Source organism: Petromyzon marinus, chromosome 56 (genome assembly GCF_048934315.1).
Source record: "Petromyzon marinus isolate PM22_M1 ecotype Great Lakes invasive population chromosome 56, UKy_Petmar_22M1.pri1.0, whole genome shotgun sequence".
NCBI classification, from domain to species: Eukaryota; Metazoa; Chordata; class Hyperoartia; order Petromyzontiformes; family Petromyzontidae; genus Petromyzon; species Petromyzon marinus.
In genome coordinates this window covers 2,378,979-2,393,147 of record NC_133722.1, presented here as the reverse complement: position 1 = coordinate 2,393,147, position 14,169 = coordinate 2,378,979, and positions in this window count along the sequence as shown.

Below are 14,169 nucleotides of genomic sequence, written 5' to 3'. Positions count from 1 at the left end.
ATGAATTGGCCAGTCAAAAAAAAGTGGCCACTAAAAAGTGTGGACTATTGCAAAAAGAAAGTTTCCACTAATAAAAATTGGCCTATTAAAAACGTAATGTGGCCAGTCAAGAAAATCTGGTAGGTTCAAAATATGAGTGGACAGTCAAAATAATTGGGCCGTAAAAAATATAGGTTTATTAATAAAATTGTCTAGTCAAAATAACATGGCTAGTTAAAATGAAGTGGCCAATGAAATATTATTTGGCCACTAAAAAGAAGTGCCCTATTTAAAAAAGGTGAAGTGGCTATTAAAATAAATAATTGGCCTATTAAAAATATAGTGTGCACCAAAAAATTATTGTTCTTTTAAAAATGCAGTGGCCAGTCAAGAAAATCTGGCCGGGAAAATAAATAAATACATGGTAAGTCAAAAAATGGCCCATTCAAAATGAAGTGGCAGTAAAATATGTGGCCAGTAAAAGAATTGTGGCCAATTAAAATAATGTGGCCATTGAAAATGAAGCGTCCAGTGAAAGAAATGTGGCCACTACAAAAAATTGGCCTATTAAAAAAACAGTGGCCTATTACAAAATGATATGGTTACTAAAAAAAGAAGTTGGTCTTTAATAAAATGAAGTGATTTGTCAAAAAATCTGGCCGAATTTTTTTAGAAAGTGACCATTCAAAAGAATTGTCCCGTAAAAAAAATTGCCAGTAAAAAAAGTGTTCCGTCAAAATAAAGTGGCCTATGAAAATAATGTGGTCAGTAAAATTAAATTGCGCAGTCAAAAAAAGTGGGCACAAAATAAAATTTCGATTAAAAAAGAAAATGGCCAGCATTAAAAATGTTGCCAGTAAAATAAATATGGCCTATCAAAATAATGTGGCCAGAAAAATAGTAACCAGTAAAAAAAAATATTGGTACTCAAAAAAAATTAAGTGGTAATTCAAAAGAATTTATCCGTAAAAACTATATCGCCAGACAAAGTTGAATTTTCATAGATTTCGATTTATTTTCATTTTGATTTAATTATTTCGTGTGACATTGCGTTGGAATTGAGCTGTGTCGTTTACCATAGCGAAGAACGGGCATCAGCGAACGAGCGAAACAGACAAAGAATGGCTCAAATACGTGCCGAGGAAGCAGCAGAGCGACGTGCAGCCAGACTTGAGGATGCCACGGTTGCGAGCACGGCGATCGCGTTCTGCAGCTTCAGATCTGCTTCGTTCTCAACAGAATGAACGCGACTGGCTGATAGTGGCTGAAAGACGTCAACGAGAAACAGCAGATCAGCGTCAAACACGACTCCGTGCTCAGCAATCACACGATTACAATCGCCTTGCATTCCGGTACAACCCAGCTGATGATTATAGTTTGATCCGGCATGTTCTCATCGGCACTATGACTGAAGTGTGTCCTTATTGCAAGGCTCTGAAATTTAATGGAGAAACGAAAGGAATGTGTTGCGCCGCCAGAAAAATTAAACTGCCTCAACTTGGAGAATCGCCAGAGACATTAAAAACTTTGCTTGCTGGATATACCGCCGAATCAAAGCATTTCCTATCTAACATCAGGAAATACAACTCATGCTTCCAAATGACGTCGTTCGGCGCAGAAATCGTAACAGCTCAATTCATGCCAACTTTCAAAGTGAAAGGACAAATTTATCATAAAGCCGGCTCCCTGCTTCCATTCTCAGATGGTCAACATAAATTCCTACATATGTATTTCATCGGTGATGGCAATGATGAATTGAATGCATGCTGCGGAATTTCTACCGGCATAAAAAGGTCCATCGTTTCCCAACTGCAAGAACTTCTTCACGAAAAAAACAATTTAGTGCGTTTGTTCAAAACAGCAATTGACATGATGCCATCTAATACACACAAGATTGTTATTCATGCTGACAAAACGCCTGCTGGAGAACATGTGCGAAGATTCAATGATCCAACTATAGACGAAGTGGCAATTGTTATAGTCGGAGATCAATTCCAACCTAGAGATATTGTTCTTCATCGGAGAAACGATCAATTAACAAAAGTTGCAGAAACTCATCGATGCTACGATGCCCTGCAATATCCAATCATGTTTTGGGATGGTTCCGATGGATATAACTTCAACGTTAAGATGATAAATCCAGTCAGTGGCGGATAAACAAATAAGAAATGCACCGCAATGAACTATTATTCATACCGATTAATGATTCGAGAGAATGAAGACAATCACATTTTGAAATGACGTCAATTGTTTCACCAATACATCGTAGATATGTATGCAAAAATCGAAACAGAACTTTTGACATTCATCCGTTTGAATCGGACCAAGCTTCGCTCTGAAGAATACGTTCATTTGCGAGATGCAGTTGTAAATGACGGTAATACAACTAACGTTGGAAGACGAACGATTTTGCCATCTTCATATACAGGCAGTCCACGTCATATGCATGAGTACGCTCAAGATGCAATTGCGTATGTTCGTCACTACGGGCGTCCAGACCTATTCATTACATTCACATGAAATCCAGCTTGGGACGATATGCAACAGCTCTTACTTCCTGGGCAATAGCCGGTGGATAGGCATGACATCACAGCACGTGTTTTCAGACAGAAGCTGAAATCGCTGATGGATTTCATGGTAAAACATGAAGTGTTTGGGTCTGTGCACTGCTGGATGTACTCAGTGGAATGGCAAAAGAGAGGATTGCCAAACGCACATATACCAATCTGGCTCTATAACAAAATAACTTCAAACGAAATCGACGATGTAATATGCGCTGAAATACGCGATGCCGACGTCGATAAGGATTTGCATGAAATTGTGACGAAAAATATGATACATGGACCTTGCGGTACACTGAATCCAAATTCACCATGCATGATAGACGGAAAATGCTCTAAGCGATATCCTCGAGCATTAGTATCCAACACAGTTACAGGAAACGATGGATATCCTTAATACAGAAGACGATCAGCAGAAGATGCCGGTAAATTAGCAACCATACAAATGCGAAACGGTGACATCGAAGTAGAAAACCGGTGGGTTGTTCCATATTCGCCTTTGCTATCAAAAACATACAAAGCGCACATAAACGTGGAATGCTGTAACTCCGTTAAATCGATCAAATACATTTGTAAGTACGTGAATAAAGGCAGCGACATGGCAGTTTTTGGCGTGCAACCAGAAATAAGTGATAGGAATGCGGTCATACATTTCGATGAAATCGCACAGTATCAGGCTGGAAGAAATATAAGCAGTAATGAAGCTGTATGGCGAATTCTTTCATTTCCCATACATGAACGAAGTCCAGCTGTTGTTCACTTAGCAGTACATCTAGAAAATGGACAACGCGTGTATTTCACAGCTGCAAATGTGCAACAAATAGCCCTGAATCCACCGGCTACAACGTTAACTGCTTTCTTCACGTTATGTCAAAATGACACGTTTGCGAAAACACTGCTGTATTCGGAAGTGCCTACGTATTGCACATGGAATGCGAGTAGAAAATCATTTGAACGACGCAAACGAGGAGAGCGAGTCGACTGACAACCTGGCATATTCAAAGAAACTACGATAGGATAGACTGTACACCGTGCTCCCAATCAAGATGAATGCTTCTTTCTTTGCATGCTGTTGGTAAATGTGCCCGGTCCAACGTCTTTCCAGCAATTGAGAATTGTCAACGGCGTTACACATGCCACTTTCCGCAGTGCATGTCAAGCTCTGAATTTATTGGAGAACGACCGACACTGGGATGTATGCATTAATGATGCGTGCAACACGTCGCATCCAAATCAAATTCGTGCATTGTTTGCAATCATATTGACCGCCTGCTCTCCTTCATCTCCAACAGAGTTATGGGACAAATATAAATCGCACATGGCTGAAGATATTTTCCGTCGAATACGCAAGGAAAATTCAAATAGGAACATGGATTTCACAGCAGAAATCTACAACGAAGCGTTGATAATGATGAAAGATTTGTGCTTAGAAATTACGAACAAAGTTCTCAATCAATTGGGAATGCAATCACCGAATCGATCTGCTGCTGCTTCGTTCGATGTAGAATTGCGTCGTGAACAAAATTACAACACGGGTGATCTTTTGTCGTATGTGCAATCAAATATTCGCTTGAGCAAAAAGGCATTTACGATCAAATAATGCAGACTATCAATAACGGAGTTGGAGAATTCTTCTTAGATGCGCCAGGAGGAACTGGTAAAATGTTCCTAATTAGATTGATTCTGGCAGCAATTCGATCCCAAAATGGCATAGCCTTAGCTCTTGCATCGTCCGGAATAGCTGCGACATTGCTACCAGGTGAAAGAACTGCTCATTCCGCTTTGAAATTGCTATTGAACATGCAATTCATTGAAACTCCCACGTGCTACATTTCCAAAGCATCCGGCGTGGGAAAAGTATTGCAGAAATGCAAACTTATTGTTTGGGATGAATGCACAATGGCACAAAAAATCGCTCGAGGCTCTTGATCGATCATTGCAAGATTTGCGTGGAAACATCACACGGTTTGGGAACGCATTAATATTGCTTGCAGGAGATTTCAGGCAAACATTACCTGTAATTCCTCGATCGACACCAGCGGATGAAATAAATGCTTACCTGAAATACTCTCCTTTGTGGCGACACGTAAAGACGTTAAAATTAACTGCAAATATGCGTGTCCAGCTGCAAAACGATCAATCAGCTGAAATATTCTCACATCAATTGCTGGAAATTGGGAACGGAAATTGTGCCGGTTGATCTGACCTCAGGACGAATTTCATTGCCTCATAACTTCTGCAATTTAGTGACGTCAAAAGAAGAATTGGTTGAAAAAGTATTTCCCAATATTCAAACCAATTATAAGAATCACGATTGGCTGAGTGAACAAGCTATTCTTGCGGACAACAACAAAGACGTCTACGAACTTAACAATATTATTCAGTCTAACATTCAAAGCGAGGCAGTCACATACAAGTCTGTCGACACTGTTGTGGAAGCAGATGAAGCGGTTAATTATCCAACAGAATTTTTGAATTCACTCGATCTGCCAGGGATGCCACCGCACGTACTGCAATTGAAAATCGGCGTGCCAATTATCATGTTGCGAAATATCAACCAGCCAAAGCTTTGCAACGGCACGCGGCTTGCGGTAAACAAAAAATGAGCGACGTCGTTGAAGCAACAATCTTGACAGGACCTTTCAAAGGTGAAGATGTCCTCATTCCTCGCATTCCTATGATTCCAACGGATATGCCATTTCAATTTAAGAGATTGCAATTCCCAATTCGATTGGCGTTTGCAATCACCATCAACAAAGCTCAGGGCCAATCTTTAGAATTGTGCGGTTTAGATCTAGACACGGATTGCTTCTCACATGGACAATTATATGTTGCGTCTTCTCGAGTTGGCAAACCAGACAATCTCTATATCTACACAGACAATGGAACAACAAAAAATAGTGTATACCCACAACCATTGTGAAATTAAATATTTTAGAAACGTGCGCTTTCTCTTTTCTTTCTTTTCCATTTAACTAGACTGAGCCACAGCAACGTGTGGCCGGGTACAGCTAGTAAAATAATAAAAATATAAAACATTAACATTCTCACGACGTTTCGACTGCAAAACAAGCAATCATCAGGTGTGAAAACCACAGCAAGAAAAAATTGAAAAAAGTGGCGTTTTTTTGCCGTCAGCACCATGGAGAGCGATTTGGCAGTTATTCAGATGGACGAGTCCATATATGTTCGGAAAAGAGGAGAGGGGAGACGAAAATAATGGATGCAGTCTGAAAGCCACCGTAAGCGTGGCCAGTAAAAGAAATGTGGTCCATCAAATTAATATGGCCAGTCAAAATGAATTGGCCAGTCAAAAAAAAGTGGCCACTAAAAAGTGTGGACTATTGCAAAAAGAAAGTTTCCACTAATAAAAATTGGCCTATTAAAAACGTAATGTGGCCAGTCAAGAAAATCTGGTAGGTTCAAAATATGAGTGGACAGTCAAAATAATTGGGCCGTAAAAAATATAGGTTTATTAATAAAATTGTCTAGTCAAAATAACATGGCTAGTTAAAATGAAGTGGCCAATGAAATATTATTTGGCCACTAAAAAGAAGTGCCCTATTTAAAAAAGGTGAAGTGGCTATTAAAATAAATAATTGGCCTATTAAAAATATAGTGTGCACCAAAAAATTATTGTTCTTTTAAAAATGCAGTGGCCAGTCAAGAAAATCTGGCCGGGAAAATAAATAAATACATGGTAAGTCAAAAAATTGCCCATTCAAAATGAAGTGGCAGTAAAATATGTGGCCAGTAAAAGAATTGTGGCCAATTAAAATAATGTGGCCATTGAAAATGAAGCGTCCAGTGAAAGAAATGTGGCCACTACAAAAAATTGGCCTATTAAAAAAACAGTGGCCTATTACAAAATGATATGGTTACTAAAAAAAGAAGTTGGTCTTTAATAAAATGAAGTGATTTGTCAAAAAATCTGGCCGAATTTTTTTAGAAAGTGACCATTCAAAAGAATTGTCCCGTAAAAAAAATTGCCAGTAAAAAAAGTGTTCCGTCAAAATAAAGTGGCCTATGAAAATAATGTGGTCAGTAAAATTAAATTGCGCAGTCAAAAAAAGTGGGCACAAAATAAAATTTCGATTAAAAAAGAAAATGGCCAGCATTAAAAATGTTGCCAGTAAAATAAATATGGCCTATCAAAATAATGTGGCCAGAAAAATAGTAACCAGTAAAAAAAAATATTGGTACTCAAAAAAAATTAAGTGGTAATTCAAAATAATTTATCCGTAAAAAACTATATCGCCAGACAAAGTTGAATTTTCATAGATTTCGATTTATTTTCATTTTGATTTAATTATTTCGTGTGACATTGCGTTGGAATTGAGCTGTGTCGTTTACCATAGCGAAGAACGGGCATCAGCGAACGAGCGAAACAGACAAAGAATGGCTCAAATACGTGCCGAGGAAGCAGCAGAGCGACGTGCAGCCAGACTTGAGGATGCCACGGTTGCGAGCACGGCGATCGCGTTCTGCAGCTTCAGATCTGCTTCGTTCTCAACAGAATGAACGCGACTGGCTGATAGTGGCTGAAAGACGTCAACGAGAAACAGCAGATCAGCGTCAAACACGACTCCGTGCTCAGCAATCACACGATTACAATCGCCTTGCATTCCGGTACAACCCAGCTGATGATTATAGTTTGATCCGGCATGTTCTCATCGGCACTATGACTGAAGTGTGTCCTTATTGCAAGGCTCTGAAATTTAATGGAGAAACGAAAGGAATGTGTTGCGCCGCCAGAAAAATTAAACTGCCTCAACTTGGAGAACCGCCAGAGACATTAAAAACTTTGCTTGCTGGATATACCGCCGAATCAAAGCATTTCCTATCTAACATCAGGAAATACAACTCATGCTTCCAAATGACGTCGTTCGGCGCAGAAATCGTAACAGCTCAATTCATGCCAACTTTCAAAGTGAAAGGACAAATTTATCATAAAGCCGGCTCCCTGCTTCCATTCTCAGATGGTCAACATAAATTCCTACATATGTATTTCATCGGTGATGGCAATGATGAATTGAATGCATGCTGCGGAATTTCTACCGGCATAAAAAGGTCCATCGTTTCCCAACTGCAAGAACTTCTTCACGAAAAAAAACAATTTAGTGCGTTTGTTCAAAAAAAGCAATTGACATGATGCCATCTGATACACACAAGATTGTTATTCATGCTGACAAAACGCCTGCTGGAGAACATGTGCGAAGATTCAATGATCCAACTATAGACGAAGTGGCAATTGTTATAGTCGGAGATCAATTCCAACCTAGAGATATTGTTCTTCATCGGAGAAACGATCAATTAACAAAAGTTGCAGAAACTCATCGATGCTACGATGCCCTGCAATATCCAATCATGTTTTGGGATGGTTCCGATGGATATAACTTCAACGTTAAGATGATAAATCCAGTCAGTGGCGGATAGACAAATAAGAAATGCACCGCAATGAACTATTATTCATACCGATTAATGATTCGAGAGAATGAAGACAATCACATTTTGAAATGACGTCAATTGTTTCACCAATACATCGTAGATATGTATGCAAAAATCGAAACAGAACTTTTGACATTCATCCGTTTGAATCGGACCAAGCTTCGCTCTGAAGAATACGTTCATTTGCGAGATGCAGTTGTAAATGACGGTAATACAACTAACGTTGGAAGACGAACGATTTTGCCATCTTCATATACAGGCAGTCCACGTCATGTGCATGAGTACGCTCAAGATGCAATTGCGTATGTTCGTCACTACGGGCGTCCAGACCTATTCATTACATTCACATGAAATCCAGCTTGGGACGATATGCAACAGCTCTTACTTCCTGGGCAATAGCCGGTGGATAGGCATGACATCACAGCACGTGTTTTCAGACAGAAGCTGAAATCGCTGATGGATTTCATGGTAAAACATGAAGTGTTTGGGTCTGTGCACTGCTGGATGTACTCAGTGGAATGGCAAAAGAGAGGATTGCCAAACGCACATATACCAATCTGGCTCTATAACAAAATCACTTCAAACGAAATCGACGATGTAATATGCGCTGAAATACCCGATGCCGACGTCGATAAGGATTTGCATGAAATTGTGACGAAAAATATGATACATGGACCTTGCGGTACACTGAATCCAAATTCACCATGCATGATAGACGGAAAATGCTCTAAGCGATATCCTCGAGCATTAGTATCCAACACAGTTACAGGAAACGATGGATATCCTTAATACAGAAGACGATCAGCAGAAGATGCCGGTAAATTAGCAACCATACAAATGCGAAACGGTGACATCGAAGTAGAAAACCGGTGGGTTGTTCCATATTCGCCTTTGCTATCAAAAACATACAAAGCGCACATAAACGTGGAATGCTGTAACTCCGTTAAATCGATCAAATACATTTGTAAGTACGTGAATAAAGGCAGCGACATGGCAGTTTTTGGCGTGCAACCAGAAATAAGTGATAGGAATGCGGTCATACATATCGATGAAATCGCACAGTATCAGGCTGGAAGATACATAAGCAGTAATGAAGCTGTATGGCGAATTCTTTCATTTCCCATACATGAACGAAGTCCAGCTGTTGTTCACTTAGCAGTACATCTAGAAAATGGACAACGCGTGTATTTCACAGCTGCAAATGTGCAACAAATAGCCCTGAATCCACTGGCTACAACGTTAACTGCTTTCTTCACGTTATGTCAAAATGACACGTTTGCGAAAACACTGCTGTATTCGGAAGTGCCTACGTATTACACATGGAATGCGAGTAGAAAATCATTTGAATGACGCAAACGAGGAGAGCGAGTCGACTGACAACCTGGCATATTCAAAGAAACTACGATAGGATAGACTGTACACCGTGCTCCCAATCAAGATGAATGCTTCTTTCTTTGCATGCTGTTGGTAAATGTGCCCGGTCCAACGTCTTTCCAGCAATTGAGAATTGTCAACGGCGTTACACATGCCACTTTCCGCAGTGCATGTCAAGCTCTGAATTTATTGGAGAACGACCGACACTGGGATGTATGCATTAATGATGCGTGCAACACGTCGCATCCAAATCAAATTCGTGCATTGTTTGCAATCATATTGACCGCCTGCTCTCCTTCATCTCCAACAGAGTTATGGGACAAATATAAATCGCACATGGCTGAAGATATTTTCCGTCGAATACGCAAGGAAAATTCAAATAGGAACATGGATTTCACAGCAGAAATCTACAACGAAGCGTTGATAATGATGAAAGATTTGTGCTTAGAAATTACGAACAAAGTTCTCAATCAATTGGGAATGCAATCACCGAATCGATCTGCTGCTGCTTCGTTCGATGTAGAATTGCGTCGTGAACAAAATTACAACACGGGTGATCTTTTGTCGTATGTGCAATCAAATATTCGCTTGAGCAAAAAGGCATTTACGATCAAATAATGCAGACTATCAATAACGGAGTTGGAGAATTCTTCTTAGATGCGCCAGGAGGAACTGGTAAAATGTTCCTAATTAGATTGATTCTGGCAGCAATTCGATCCCAAAATGGCATAGCCTTAGCTCTTGCATCGTCCGGAATAGCTGCGACATTGCTACCAGGTGAAAGAACTGCTCATTCCGCTTTGAAATTGCTATTGAACATGCAATTCATTGAAACTCCCACGTGCTACATTTCCAAAGCATCCGGCGTGGGAAAAGTATTGCAGAAATGCAAACTTATTGTTTGGGATGAATGCACAATGGCACAAAAAATCGCTCGAGGCTCTTGATCGATCATTGCAAGATTTGCGTGGAAACATCACGCGGTTTGGGAACGCATTAATATTGCTTGCAGGAGATTTCAGGCAAACATTACCTGTAATTCCTCGATCGACACCAGCGGATGAAATAAATGCTTACCTGAAATACTCTCCTTTGTGGCGACACGTAAAGACGTTAAAATTAACTGCAAATATGCGTGTCCAGCTGCAAAACGATCAATCAGCTGAAATATTCTCACATCAATTGCTGGAAATTGGGAACGGAAATTGTGCCGGTTGATCTGACCTCAGGACGAATTTCATTGCCTCATAACTTCTGCAATTTAGTGACGTCAAAAGAAGAATTGGTTGAAAAAGTATTTCCCAATATTCAAACCAATTATAAGAATCACGATTGGCTGAGTGAACAAGCTATTCTTGCGGACAACAACAAAGACGTCTACGAACTTAACAATATTATTCAGTCTAACATTCAAAGCGAGGCAGTCACATACAAGTCTGTCGACACTGTTGTGGAAGCAGATGAAGCGGTTAATTATCCAACAGAATTTTTGAATTCACTCGATCTGCCAGGGATGCCACCGCACGTACTGCAATTGAAAATCGGCGTGCCAATTATCATGTTGCGAAATATCAACCAGCCAAAGCTTTGCAACGGCACGCGGCTTGCGGTAAACAAAAAATGAGCGACGTCGTTGAAGCAACAATCTTGACAGGACCTTTCAAAGGTGAAGATGTCCTCATTCCTCGCATTCCTATGATTCCAACGGATATGCCATTTCAATTTAAGAGATTGCAATTCCCAATTCGATTGGCGTTTGCAATCACCATCAACAAAGCTCAGGGCCAATCTTTAGAATTGTGCGGTTTAGATCTAGACACGGATTGCTTCTCACATGGACAATTATATGTTGCGTCTTCTCGAGTTGGCAAACCAGACAATCTCTATATCTACACAGACAATGGAACAACAAAAAATAGTGTATACCCACAACCATTGTGAAATTAAATATTTTAGAAACGTGCGCTTTCTCTTTTCTTTCTTTTCCATTTAACTAGACTGAGCCACAGCAACGTGTGGCCGGGTACAGCTAGTAAAATAATAAAAATATAAAACATTAACATTCTCACGACGTTTCGACTGCAAAACAAGCAATCATCAGGTGTGAAAACCACAGCAAGAAAAAATTGAAAAAAGTGGCGTTTTTTTGCCGTTAGCACCATGGAGAGCGATTTGGCAGTTATTCAGATGGACGAGTCCATATATGTTCGGAAAAGAGGAGAGGGGAGACGAAAATAATGGATGCAGTCTGAAAGCCACCGTAAGCGTGGCCAGTAAAAGAAATGTGGTCCATCAGATTAATATGGCCAGTCAAAATTAATTGGCCAGTCAAAAAAAAGTGGCCACTAAAAAGTGTGGACTATTGCAAAAAGAAAGTTTCCACTAATAAAAATTGGCCTATTAAAAACGTAAAGTGGCCAGTCAAGAAAATCTGGTAGGTTCAAAATATGAGTGGACAGTCAAAATAATTGGGCCGTAAAAAATATAGGTTTATTAATAAAATTGTCTAGTCAAAATAACATGGCTAGTTAAAATGAAGTGGCCAATGAAATATTATTTGGCCACTAAAAAGAAGTGCCCTATTTAAAAAAGGTGAAGTGGCTATTAAAATAAATAATTGGCCTATTAAAAATATAGTGTGCACCAAAAAATTATTGTTCTTTTAAAAATGCAGTGGCCAGTCAAGAAAATCTGGCCGGGAAAATAAATAAATACATGGTAAGTCAAAAAATTGCCCATTCAAAATGAAGTGGCAGTAAAATATGTGGCCAGTAAAAGAATTGTGGCCAATTAAAATAATGTGGCCATTGAAAATGAAGCGTCCAGTGAAAGAAATGTGGCCACTACAAAAAATTGGCCTATTAAAAAAACAGTGGCCTATTACAAAATGATATGGTTACTAAAAAAAGAAGTTGGTCTTTAATAAAATGAAGTGATTTGTCAAAAAATCTGGCCGAATTTTTTTAGAAAGTGACCATTCAAAAGAATTGTCCCGTAAAAAAAAATTGCCAGTAAAAAAAGTGTTCCGTCAAAATAAAGTGGCCTATGAAAATAATGTGGTCACTAAAATTAAATTGCGCAGTCAAAAAAAGTGGGCACAAAATAAAATTTCGATTAAAAAAGAAAATGGCCAGCATTAAAAATGTTGCCAGTAAAATAAATATGGCCTATCAAAATAATGTGGCCAGAAAAATAGTAACCAGTAAAAAAATATATTGGTACTCAAAAAAAATTAAGTGGTAATTCAAAAGAATTTATCCGTAAAAACTATATCGCCAGACAAAGTTGAATTTTCATAGATTTCGATTTATTTTCATTTTGATTTAATTATTTCGTGTGACATTGCGTTGGAATTGAGCTGTGTCGTTTACCATAGCGAAGAACGGGCATCAGCGAACGAGCGAAACAGACAAAGAATGGCTCAAATACGTGCCGAGGAAGCAGCAGAGCGACGTGCAGCCAGACTTGAGGATGCCACGGTTGCGAGCACGGCGATCGCGTTCTGCAGCTTCAGATCTGCTTCGTTCTCAACAGAATGAACGCGACTGGCTGATAGTGGCTGAAAGACGTCAACGAGAAACAGCAGATCAGCGTCAAACACGACTCCGTGCTCAGCAATCACACGATTACAATCGCCTTGCATTCCGGTACAACCCAGCTGATGATTATAGTTTGATCCGGCATGTTCTCATCGGCACTATGACTGAAGTGTGTCCTTATTGCAAGGCTCTGAAATTTAATGGAGAAACGAAAGGAATGTGTTGCGCCGCCAGAAAAATTAAACTGCCTCAACTTGGAGAACCGCCAGAGACATTAAAAACTTTGCTTGCTGGATATACCGCCGAATCAAAGCATTTCCTATCTAACATCAGGAAATACAACTCATGCTTCCAAATGACGTCGTTCGGCGCAGAAATCGTAACAGCTCAATTCATGCCAACTTTCAAAGTGAAAGGACAAATTTATCATAAAGCCGGCTCCCTGCTTCCATTCTCAGATGGTCAACATAAATTCCTACATATGTATTTCATCGGTGATGGCAATGATGAATTGAATGCATGCTGCGGAATTTCTACCGGCATAAAAAGGTCCATCGTTTCCCAACTGCAAGAACTTCTTCACGAAAAAAACAATTTAGTGCGTTTGTTCAAAACAGCAATTGACATGATGCCATCTGATACACACAAGATTGTTATTCATGCTGACAAAACGCCTGCTGGAGAACATGTGCGAAGATTCAATGATCCAACTATAGACGAAGTGGCAATTGTTATAGTCGGAGATCAATTCCAACCTAGAGATATTGTTCTTCATCGGAGAAACGATCAATTAACAAAAGTTGCAGAAACTCATCGATGCTACGATGCCCTGCAATATCCAATCATGTTTTGGGATGGTTCCGATGGATATAACTTCAACGTTAAGATGATAAATCCAGTCAGTGGCGGATAAACAAATGAGAAATGCACCGCAATGAACTATTATTCATACCGATTAATGATTCGAGAGAATGAAGACAATCACATTTTGAAATGACATCAATTGTTTCACCAATACATCGTAGATATGTATGCAAAAATCGAAACAGAACTTTTGACATTCATCCGTTTGAATCAGACCAAGCTTCGCTCTGAAGAATACGTTCATTTGCGAGATGCAGTTGTAAATGACGGTAATACAACTAACGTTGGAAGACGAACGATTTTGCCATCTTCATATACAGGCAGTCCACGTCATGTGCATGAGTACGCTCAAGATGCAATTGCGTATGTTCGTCACTACGGGCGTCCAGACCTATTCATTACAT